We start from the raw sequence: 12328 nt of genomic DNA, 5'->3' as shown, positions 1-12328 counted from the left end.
TACCTCCTTCTGGTTCGCTTCAGCCTAGTTAAGATCCTACAGGCCCATTTCTGTGTCGGCCTCGACCTGCTCGGCCCATTCCCTATTTCTACCAAAAAGACCAAGTAAATTGCCGTCACAATAGATTATGCGAATAAATATGTCATTGCGTGAGCGCTACCGAGCAACTCCACTACAGAAGTTGCCGACTTCCCTCAAGCGCCCCTCAAGAGCTGCTAAAAGATCATGGATGTTACTTTTTGTCGAAGGTGGTAGATTACCTGCTTCGTTTCTCTTCTACCGAAGTCAAGGTCACTACCGCGTACCACTCTCAAATGAACGGGCTCACCGAGCGCCAGAACTTCACTCAAACTAAGATGCTTGTCATTCATGTTTTTGACGGGCACCGTGACGTGCAACCGATTTACAGTACAATACATTTGCTTACAATTCGGCCATTCACGACACCGCCGGTTTTTCACCATTCTATACGGCCTTGACCCTGTCTTGCCCTTTGACACGTTATGCTACCTTCTGGCGTACAGTTCGCAATGACTGATTACATCCGCGATGCAATATTCTTGGTCGCACATGCCAGAGAGGTCGCTCATCATCGCCTGACAGCATCACAAACATCTCAACGGCCGCGCTACGACCACCAGCACCTAGAAACACAATTTTCTCCTGATTTCCTTGTCTTCCTCTGGACACCGAACGTTGTGTCAAATTTGTGGAAGAACTCTTTTATCCTTACCCTGAGACGTGCAAGATCTTGCGCCAGCTGTCTAACGTGACGTACGAGTTCACACCAGCCGACATGTGGTTGCTGCCTCGCGTCAGCGTTGAGGTTGTTCACGTCGCAAGACTGAAGGCTTATCTACCCGGGTTGATGCCCCGGGATTTGCACCGGGGCTAAGCTCAACCCGCCGCGAGGATGATGTTGCAGCGAATAGCACGAAAAAGCTCACTCAGCCTGTAAGATGACGACGTCTCCTATGGCCGCTTGAGCAGTAGCTATATTGGCCGTAAATACACCAGCTCAGCGCTTTAAGCCCACTGTCTTCGTGTAACAATAATAACAAGATTCTGCTTCAAAAACTTATTGCCACCTTAATGGTTCTCAGCTACAATATCACGTGGTCCCCCGTAATTAGTGTATAGATATTCTTGAAGTTCGTTGACGTATAGCCTCTTAAATTCACTGTGGTTTGCCTTCGTAGGATTTTGTCAACATTTTCGCTTTTCGGTTAACACTTTTGGGCCAATCCTAATGGTTCTACATGTCGTGATTGATGGATTGATATGTGGGGTTGAACGTCCTAAAACCACCATATGATTATGAGAGACGCCGTAGTGGAGGGCTCCGGAAATTTCGACCACCTGGGGTTCTTTAGCGTGCACCCAAATCTGAGCACACAGGCCTACAACATTTCCGCCTCCATTGGAAATGCATCCGCCGCCGCCGAGATTTGAGCCCATGACCTGCGTGTCAGCAGTCGAGTACCTTAGCCACTAGACCACCGTGGCGGGAAAATTCTACTTGTCTATACGCCTCATATTTATGATAATCATTAATGTGCCAACACTGTAGATTTTGTTCAATTTCGAAATTCTAACACGCATGAAGAACACTTTAACTGAACACTTTTCACAATGGATATTTACAACAGTGGACAAAGCTGACTGATGAAGCTCCGAGAACGAACAGTGAGAGATCTTCGTTCTCTTCGATGAGAACACACACGCATGGTTCAGGAGCTTGCGAGTAGGTGTGTCACATATTCCTCGATGACAGTTGCCTTATCTCGGCACGCCTAGGCTTCAATATCACTAGAAAAATGTGCGCCTTCAAGCGCGTTGCGCGTAGGATATCGCTGGCCTGCAGAGTGGAGCGTGACGACGAAGTGGGAGAAACGATTTAATACGTTACGGGAGCCACCGCACGAACGGCCCGATATGGACCAATGTACCTAGAAAGCAGTTTTTCCGACAGGCCAGCGCGACCAGTCGAAGACCACCGCGTAACCAAAGATTCAGACAAAAAAAAAACCCGCTGTCTTGCGCTGAACGCCCAGCACTATCACGGTAAAAGCTAGAATAGCAGCCTTCATAAGCTTCTTCTTAACACTATTTGGATAGCTGCTGCAAGCTCACTCGCATGATGCCGGATATGCCAATATTCATTGTGTAGTAGGCAGGCATTTAGTATAGTATCCTTCGTCAATCTTCAGAGAAGCGTGGTACCGGCTGCACACTTGCAAAAACATTTTTGACATTTTTGTGTGCTGTGGCTGACGACGATGATGAATCATGCCAGAAGCTTTTGTAATAGCAACAATTCACCACAGTGGATATGCGCCACTGTTGTTAGGTGAACAAGATCAAGCTTTTGTAAAGGCTTGCAGCACCTGACGACCCATTTGGTGCACGATTCACCTTAGCTGACATCTGGTTGTTCCTCTGCAGTTTGAAAACTCTTTATTACTCATATAAAGGTGATTTCTTTGCCGACATTAGGCATGCCCATAGGGCCGATTTGCAATAAAGTTCCAGGCACCGCCGTGACTCGGTGGTATAGCATACTGGGCTTGCAGGCAGGGGCCGTGGGTTCGATTCCCATTGCGTCCTTGGTGTCTTTTTATTTACAGATTTTTTTCTTATTTCGTGTGACAGTGGTTACGGACACCGGTGACGGCGGTGGCGCCGAACTACTAAGGTGCGCACGTGACCCATTTTGGGATCTCTTAACAGCTTTCGGTGTAAAAGTTCACGAACCTGTGTTACCAATAGTACAAACACCGTTGGCTATATCGCGTGGCGTCAGAAGGCGAGTACGTGCTGTTTTTCGCACCTGCTCAGTCAAGGTAATAAAATCAAGCGAAATTGAAATGAATGGAGAACCACACTAACATACCGCGAATGCGTCAGATTGGTATTGGGATTTTGAAAGGATTTGTTAGTGATACTGACTCTTCTATCGTTTCTTCTATACTTACACAAAAGGTTTTTAGATACGTCAACAATTTTTTTTCACTTCCTTGACATGAACAAGGAGGCCTTGCACCCTCTGACTATATTTTGAACATTTTTAAAGTCTAGGGCGAAGTCCTTTCATCACTGTGGAATTGCCGCAAGAAGTTTGTCTGCAAGTTTTAGACTTGAGCCTCATGTGAAACGATGAGCATATTTGGTTTTATCATCCTCGTGTTAAGCAGGAGGTGTTGCTGTACAATTCTGCCCACTCAAAGATTTTCAGCAAGCGTGTACCCTCCTCTTGCTTGGAGTCTGTGGTGAGGGGCCCACACAGCATGGGACGTAGATTCCTTAACCAGGTGAGCCAATTACACGTTGCTGGTTTCCTTCGATCTGTCATCATGACGTTGCTGAATAACTTCTGTGAAGTTCAAACGGGGAACACTGGAAGCAATGACTGCAACCAAGCTTTCGAGGTAAGGCCATATGTTGTGCCATATAACTATATTCTCTCACACAATTTCAAGAAAGTCGCGGGAAGGCACGGTGTAACTAAAGTGTTTTCGGCACCCGAGGAGATCAGTATAATGTGCCGACGTATTTGCGATAGCGAAAAGCACGGATGTGAGATCAAGCATGAGTCGATACTCTTGTCTGGCGGTAAGTTGTACATTGGTCAAACCGAAAGGTGTAATATTGACCGGTTAAGGTAGCACGCTCCAAAATCGACAAAAAGAGATTCTATAATATATGGCTGCGAAAAACGATTCTCTGAGACTAAAATTATTGGCAGAAGCGCAAGGAAAACTGCACGTAAAAAAGGAGAGGCTTATTTTATAAAGAAAAGTAAAGACCACAATGTAGGTGCCCCCTCGCTGTTTTGTAGTGAGTCCCAGTTTATCATCTCTAAGCTGTGATAGGGCAAATTGTATGTCTTGATAGTGTGGCCTGTTGGCCTTCTTTGATGAAAATGCACGCATATGCCACTTATATGTGTTCAAGCCTTTGCGCCATAAATCAATCTGTCGTGAAAGACCCCCGTATGCGTTTGATGCTTGTGTGTGTGTGTGTGTGTCTGTGAGTAGGCCCTGTGTTTGCGCTCAAATTAAGTTTTTAGAAAATATTCCTAGCGCATAGGAAAGCAGTATGCGGTGATTTTACCATCGCATACCATGCTGCGCTTTGCGCGTATTATACCGACACTATCTTCACTACAGTGTAATGAATAATTTACTTTCTCCTAATGTTTGCCTAAAATCGACATTCTATTTGCTAATTTTCAGCAATATTCATATATAAAGAAGCTTATCTTGCTATATGCTGTAGGAGCAGTGCAAACTTACAATAGGTACCCAGAAAAACTCACATTGTAGACCATCTTCAGCAATGGCTCTCTTTGTTGCCACGTTACCGTAAAATAGGTGTCTTTGATAATGCCCAGGCCACAAATATTTTGTCTACTAAGCCTATTGTTGGCATAGTCCAAGCTGTTCACGAAAGACTTGGACATCAGAACTCTTGTACTTTGAATTGTGTTTGCCCAGTTAAGGTCCACGCTGAACAAAAGTTGATGACCTGTCGCATTGTTGTCGAGGAAGTCGTATGAGCTTTCTGCAAGAAACAGAAACGCAAAGAGCCGTTTCGGACTGATGTTGTACGGTGGGTTTATCGATGATTCATCATAACAGCAGATGACAAAGATTTCAAAACTGCAATAAACGAGTCAATACCTGAATGCACACACAAGCCAGACCTTCAATATAAAGTTTATTTTCTGTATTAGCATTACTTATTCGCTACTACACTACTTTTCGTGTGCTGCGCTGTCAGAATGGCCGAGTGGTCTAAGGCACCAACCCAAGGGAACTCTACGTGTGCTGCTCAAAAAATTGTGCTGCTTAAGAGAGTGAATGCGGCACTTTCGCTGGACGCTGTGCTGAAGTTTCTTAACTGTCGCGTCGGATCACGTTGCTTCGTCGAAGGCAAACGGGTGTTGGCCACCGACGGCCTCATTGTCATCGGCATAAAGTATTTCACTGGCGTAACAGCGAAATAGTTGTGCTGAGCACGCAAAGATCAAGCCCCTTCAGCGAGCCACATCAGATTCATTTCAAATCGAAGAATATGTCCAGCGACCCTGAAGTTGAAAAAGGCAACAGCTCAAGTGTTGCGGGCCTCTCTAAAAAGTGCTAGCCATTTTGTGGTTCATGCGTTGCTACACTGCATCAGGCAAGGCTTTAACGATTTTTGAGGTGACCACGCTGCTGCTAGTGCTGCCGAATTCATGTATCACATCAAGTTTTGTTGCTCAATCAAAAGCTAAATTCGTATGCCAATCACTTGATCACAGAACGGAGCTATGACTGTGCCAGTGTATCTTGAGACAGGGCGAATTGTAGTTTCGATTGTAAAAAGAATGCTCTTGTGCTCTCATTTTTTTTCGTTCGCCTATCCACGTTATTAGGTTTCTCATAAAAATGTCGTGTGTTTTCAAACGCTCACTTGTTCGTGTTCGCAGTAGGTATATGCACGCACGTTAAGGATACACGGACGTGATATATACGCACAAACATACAAGCACGTATGCCTTCGTAAGCTCGTTTGTGTGCGTGGATATACACACATGCGAAATAAAAAAATGATCGGGGGGAGGGGGACAATTACAGAGCCTGATTTGAGAATGGGTTCCAGTGCGACTTACCCAGCTAACAAGAAAATGGGGAAAACGCAGCCGCCCACGTAACGCAACAAAGTTTTTAAAGCGCTTGTTCATATAAACGAAACTCTACTCCACGCTAAGGAAATGCCGACGATCGAAAAGGTGAGCGCTCACTTGGAGTCGCGACAATACTGCAAAAGGGTCGAAGAGGCAACAAATGATAATTAGAAACGAGGAGGTAACCGATCATGGAGGCAAGTAAAATCCAAGTGATGTGCGCAGTTGCGTTCCCGCTCCGCTTAGCTGCAGAGTGGAGTGTAAAAACGCAGAACTAAATGATTAATACAAAAAATTTAGTTTTTTCTGATAATATGGTTGAAGACGCTCTCATACATGCGTCACCCTAAATATAAATGCTTCAGATTTTGGGGAAGGGCACTAAGAACATCACGAACCTAAAACTCACTTATGCCTTTTCTAAGACGAGGCGAAGGCATAGTCCAACTTCTGTTTTGCTTAGTCAATGTATTCATAACAGTGTGGGTCGCGTACCAAGATTTGTGCATTTAAAGTAGTTTCTCATTGTCTCAACGATCAGAGACATTACAAGGTTCCTGCACCTCACTTGGTTTTCCACTGCCTCCATGATTGGTCACCTACTCATTAGTAATTGCCTCTTGAAAACCCTTTTCAAGATATTCGCTACTCCAAGTGAGCACTCACCACTTAGCGGCCAAGCCTGGAAATGGCGCTAACATAGTCAACCTTGAAAGTGGATATGTTACCACGTTGCCCACGTTGAGAATCGGCCACATAGTTTGTTTATTTTAATGCGGTAGCGTTAAAGAGCTCGTGGTGAAGAAATTCCGGCATCGACATCGGCCTCGTTGGTTGTGAGCGAAAAAAATCGTTCATCAGCGAAAAAGCACGTTACAGTAATGGCCGTGGGAGGCCGCTACTTGTCCTTGCGTGCGCGCACGATCACACTAAAAAAACCGCGCATTCGAAGAAAAACGAAGAAATAGGTGCTGAAGTTCACGAAATTGGGGCGATGTAGTTTTTTTTGCCCCTGCTACACGAAATTGGGGCGATGTAGTTTTTTTTTTTGCCCCTGCTACTCCTCCCTGCTTAGCTTCCAGCGCTTTTGTCGGAACGAGAGAACAGACAATGCAATTGCAGCATGCGACTAACCTTTGTAACTCCACTCGCACTGGAAGGATTCTTAAGAACGTTTTCCGGCGTCAAATTCGTGAGGCAATAATTCTTCTACTGAATTCATTTCATGGTTACTTGAAAAAGTGTTTCAGGGACGCTTGAACAAATTTTGCTCGACAGGTGTCACGACGAAAACAAGCCCATTCGGCGATTTGTAGGTGCATTTGAGAGGCCTCAAACTACGTCGAATAAAGCTGAGATAGTGCAACCATCGCCGATAAAAACACACAAAAACTTTGAAACAGCTCTAAAAATGGACAAATATGTTCATCTAGTGGGAAACAAATTATGCCTTTCCAGAGGCGTTGATCAAGCAAACAGGAAACGCTAGATGATGTGCTGCCATCTGTGAGGCATTACCAGACTTTTCATGGCTTCCGAGGTGGCAAGCGCGTGGCGTGTACCTTGGAGGCCTTGCGACTCTTGGTTTAGAAAAAAAAACTGTAAGGACCACTCGCGCGCTTGCGCTGGTACCATCTACTGTGTGTGTGTGTGCGTGTGTGCGTTCGTGTGTGTGCGTATGTAACAAAGCATAATAATAAGTATGCACTTAGCGGTTGAAGGGCGCACGAGGAGCTGAAGTTCACTATCGCTTTACACTCTTTCAGGTGAAGCTTAAGAGTTTCTCAATTTTTTACCATGTCGCATGCGCGATGCCGCAAAAACAAAGGAAAGCGATGTCTAAAGATAATTGACGTCTGCCGGAATGCCTGGCATTGCGGTGGAAAGATGAAAATTAACAAACTCTTTTATTGGTTCTGGAAGAGTTCACTAATCAGTGTTTCACACTAGGAGGTTTGAAAAAATTGCTGGAATGGAAATTTTTGCTCACGAATGAAGCTGTGCCAACCGTAAGGTGGTGGTTGTGGCAGCCGTCTTACTAGGCGCATTCTGAGCTGCTGGCATTCGGCAACCGAGAAGGAGCGTTTTTCTCGCATGCCCAACAAGTTTAACCTGGCAACCTTTTCGGGTCAGATAGTGCTAAAAGTGCCTCCTTGTGTTATTAGTGTTTTTTTTCAGTGACCCTTAAATTCAAAGCAAATTTGATTTGAGAATAAAGTCACCCATACTATTCTCTGTGGATTATTTTTTTGAAAAGAACTATCTCTTAATTCATAATCAACGTAGCTTTCAGACTAAAAAATCAAAGAACCTTGATGTCTAAGTGGGCACCATCAGAAAATAGCATGTTTCTTAGATCTTTGGGGGCCAAAAGCTGGCTTCATTACTGCTGGCAAAGCATTGCGGGAGCTTCAACTCCGGTGTTTTTTTTTAGCTCCTTGGTTTCACCCTTGTGCGAAAGTATGAAGAAACATAATTTTTTTAGATATATAACATTGCTTTCATCGGTTCGATACCTTAGTCATAAAGGTGGATTAGGAAAGAGTGCCACTTGGCGGAGCCGAGATACACCAGTAAACCTGAGGCCGCTGAATGTAATGCCTTTCACTTCCCTGATCTTGTAAATGAGTGCCAGCGTCCTTTTATCAAATAAGTTGTCTTTGTTAACTTTTCCCCCTAAAGGACTCTAGGCTAAAACAAACGTATTCGTGATTGTGGATAGACACAGTGCCACAAAATGATATTACCAACTACCGCTAAGCAGGTATCTCTCTATACTTTGCATATGGCTTAATATCGATGACCATTTGTTTTTTTAAAAGACTGCCCTTTGGTATCTCTACAGCCAAACTCTGCTTACGCCTCAATATTTGAGCTTGAACTGAGGCCCATGCAACTTCAATGATATTATGTGGCCTACGCTTATAATGAAGAAAGCACTGTCTGTTATATATTGAGAAAATTGTTTTATGGTTACAAAACGCGCTACGATACGTCGAAGGATCTGCTCCTCCCACTTCATTCAAGTGAACGTTTAAAAGAAATAATTGGCTGCTATGCGTAGTAGAATCACACGTTAGTACTGACGTTGATAACATGCAAATACGCACCTGTATAGGTGAAATTAAGACTCAGCGGAAGGTCCAGCAGAATATAGTCGCAAACTGCAGAACTGGGCACTTCTTGAGTCTTGACTAGATTCCGCAAAGCTGCTGGCGGGTAGCGGTCTGGTGACACCAGTTGGCAAATAAGCAGCGGCTTTTCTGGATAACAGAAGTTCAAAACGGTGAGTAAACTCGTGCATCTGACAGTCGACCAGACTTGGTACATTCAAAGTTTGACTAAGTGCATACTTAACCAAATCCTCATTAAAAAACAGGTAACTTGTTAGAAAAACAAACAGCGAAAAGGTAGAAAAAGTAATCAAACGTAGATATTACTAACGATGTTGAATTTATGGGGTAACGGGACAAAGGGAGGTGCCGTGCTTCCCATCTTCCCTCTGGTGAAGAATCATGTCTTCCAGATAATTTGAAACACAGAACACTTGCTTCCCAATCTAATTCAGGTATGGCAGCTTCTATTTCTTCCCTGGATTTAGAAACGCTTTTCTAAAGCAAAACTGTTGGGATAAAATCAGTTTAGTTTACCAGTTATTGTTAAAGGCTCTAGCTTCCTCGGGTTCCACGTGTCGGTGGTAGTTATTCACGATGAGTGCGCTCAGCCAGAACTTGCGCGCCTCTCAGGGCAAGGCCGAATTCCTAATGAAATTACTTTAAAACATGCTATGGACTTCACATGTTGACGTGGTACGTCTCATATCACCCTTGCAACATTTTATCAAAGCAATGAAATTGCGTTCAGAAATGAAGCAAACTTTAGGAGGCTGTAAGCTTGGTTGCACGTAAGTACAACCAGCATTAAATAAATGACAACTAAAAGAAAGTTATGAGGCATTCGTGTTTTTTCGCTGCTCAAACCATCTCTTACTTTCTTTTTTTTTGCTATTTATATTTACAATTGAGATTACCAATGACACCTAAATAATGCTAACATCATCATTACGTTATATCTAAAGCTCAACATGTAAAATTTTGTGATACTGTTTTTGGCACCGTCGTCAATAAAAATATCTATCGTTACTATGCATAGCAGATTCATTTAAAGTTACACTACGGCACACTCTTTTGTGTATCTTCATCTTGTAGATTTTATTGCGAAGAAAAAAAATCAATTTGATTTTATTCATTTGTGAGGAAGCTCTTAATGCGTGCAGTAAATCACTGTAACTCCTCTTGTACTCAATGGAATAAACTTTTTTCGGCAATTGATTCATTAACCTATAAGCTCTTTCAACTAAGGCATTAAAGCATTACTTGAAAAGGGCTGTAGACCATTCTTAGATCATCACTGCAGTTCAAACCTTCGGGTGAATAATGAGCAAGCGTTATTTGTGAGTTGTTAGAGATAATGTTTTGTTTGCCTTTCTTTTTAAGTAGGTTATGCTTAATAAAACTGTGATAGTATCAAATTGTGTTTTTCTAAACTGTTTTATCATACCAATTGAATACAAACTAGGCAGTTACCGTATGATTGGGGTCACTCTTATATCTGTCATGCATACAATTGACACTCAGCAACACGACATGAGCAGGTGCAAAAAAAGTGAAATTTCTTGCCTTTTCCCAATTTCATTCATCAAACAGTAAGTAAAGAGTTTATTATGAATAGCTTTGCTTCTTTCACATGGGCTTTGACACGCAAACACACTACAGAAACAAAAATAATCGCGAATAGGAGCGTACGCTTGTATAGAGGAATTACAGTCGTGGTTGACGTAGTTGTCGTGGTTACAGGTGTTGGTGTACGCGCTGTTGATCTTTCCGATGGTGACTCTGCGAAATATATAGTAACGTATTAACATTGCGCGTATGACAAATTCAAAAGCAAGTGTAGTAAAAAATTAGGGCTTAGTAAGAAAACTTAAAGGGACACTAAAAAGAAATAATTACTTGTTTATTTAAAAAAAACTGCCAACTGAAACCTTTAATGCAACCAGTTTCACTTTCATACGGTCTTCATGAGCGGAAAAATTCATACTTGAAGTCTCACTTTAAAATTTAACGCTGATATTTCCGCACGTGACATAAGAAAGTTCAAAATGTATTTTTCGTATTTTCGCTACATTGATTCGATAAAATTATCTGGAACTTCGTATGCTAAATTTATCGCACTCATAGAGGACGGCGTACCTAAATTTCATTGAGGGGAGACAACGTTGGACTCAGTAGACGCCTTCAAAGTTTATGACGTCATAATAGTGTTAGTCTTGCAATGTTTAGGTGCCATCTGATTCCGTATTTTTTTTTCCACGTTTTCTTGCTCACCAGAGTCGCACTGCGGTAAAAGCAGTGCTTTCAGGATCGTGAACTCCGATTTTATTATGATTCGAGAAATATTTTGCTCTTTAATGTCTCTTTGAAGGAGTAGTGAAGTAAAATTGAAATATTTTCTCGGCATGTTGCTCTAAGTAAATACGCGGTTGTCAAGATCCTTACAACCACCTTCAAAGAGCTTGGAAATGAATTAAATGTATTCATGATGTCGCTACAAGAAAAAAATGCCACTATAGGGCTTGGTGCTGAGGGGGTGGTACTGCTGTGACGTGTATACACAAGTGTGACGTCACGGGAGACTCAATTCAACGAGTACTAGAGCAGGGTCTCTCATTTGCTGCCAGTCGCATGTGGTTCAAGCAAACAACCATGATTGTATTGTCGTCTACGGACGACTCTGCCAACGATTTCAGAGATTTAGGCTGCATGTCGAATACACATGTAGAATACAGGCTTCGCCAACACAGTCAGTTCTGTTGACTCTTTATGATAACGTCTGAAGCACTGCGGCTAGCTTGCATATGCCGGGTAATGTAACCTTGCAAAACAGACATGTTATAAATCTATTTCAGTTTTTGTTCATTTATTTATCTATTGTATGCTGAAAGGAAAGAAAAATTGTTCATCGTTGTAATTGAATTATAAAAAAATGCTGTGTGTCCAGGCAATACAGCCTGGCTCCACTGCGTGAATAGCGTTGATTGTGCACATCAATGAAAACGACAAATGTACCGTTTGGGATGCTTCAAAATCTTGGCTGTACGCATTTTGGGTGTTTCTCTAAACTTGGAAAACATCTGTAATTGCAGCAATACCTATTTTACTTTGCAGATGGTAATTTATTTATCTGCTAAAATATAACGCTCGGCATAAGAATGCCTAATGTAATCCCCCAGAATTTATTTTCTAAATTATACTACGCTGAGAAACACTGTATGCGATATCAGATGGTGTATGTGTTTCTTTTTCCCTTCCCTGGCGAATTCTTATACCAGTGTAGTAAAAACCAAAGCTCTAAAGGTTGTTCTCGTGTCGGTACGCAACATTAGGAAATGCAGAAATAGGCGTTCATTCAAACATTAGTGCTCCTTTTCTAAGTAAAGTTTTCATGAAACACAAAAATGTATTCTATCGCAATGTTTATGTTGTTGAAAGCAGTGCAAAGCCTACATTACTTACTTGGTTTGTCAGCTTTTTCTGTCGAAGAAAAAATAAGTCGGAAAGTTGTCTTTTTAATCACGTATTGTATGTTCATAAACGAGCT

At 42.5% G+C, this 12328-nt stretch overlaps 1 long non-coding RNA gene across 1 annotated transcript; it reads right to left on the bottom strand.

The window, feature by feature from the left end:
* Positions 1–4324: 4324 nt before the first annotated feature.
* LOC142813995 (uncharacterized) lies at positions 4325–10644 on the bottom strand. Its single transcript, XR_012894765.1, has 3 exons — positions 10474–10644; positions 8779–8931; positions 4325–4563 (listed from the first exon to the last, which is right to left on the bottom strand). It is a non-coding gene; the product is annotated as an uncharacterized LOC142813995 (long non-coding RNA).
* Between the last annotated feature and the right edge of the window lie 1684 nt (positions 10645–12328).

The sequence above is a fragment of the Rhipicephalus microplus genome, chromosome 4, assembly GCF_043290135.1.
Source record: "Rhipicephalus microplus isolate Deutch F79 chromosome 4, USDA_Rmic, whole genome shotgun sequence".
Taxonomy (NCBI): domain Eukaryota; kingdom Metazoa; phylum Arthropoda; class Arachnida; order Ixodida; family Ixodidae; genus Rhipicephalus; species Rhipicephalus microplus.
This window is presented reverse-complemented; position numbering and strand designations above follow the sequence as displayed.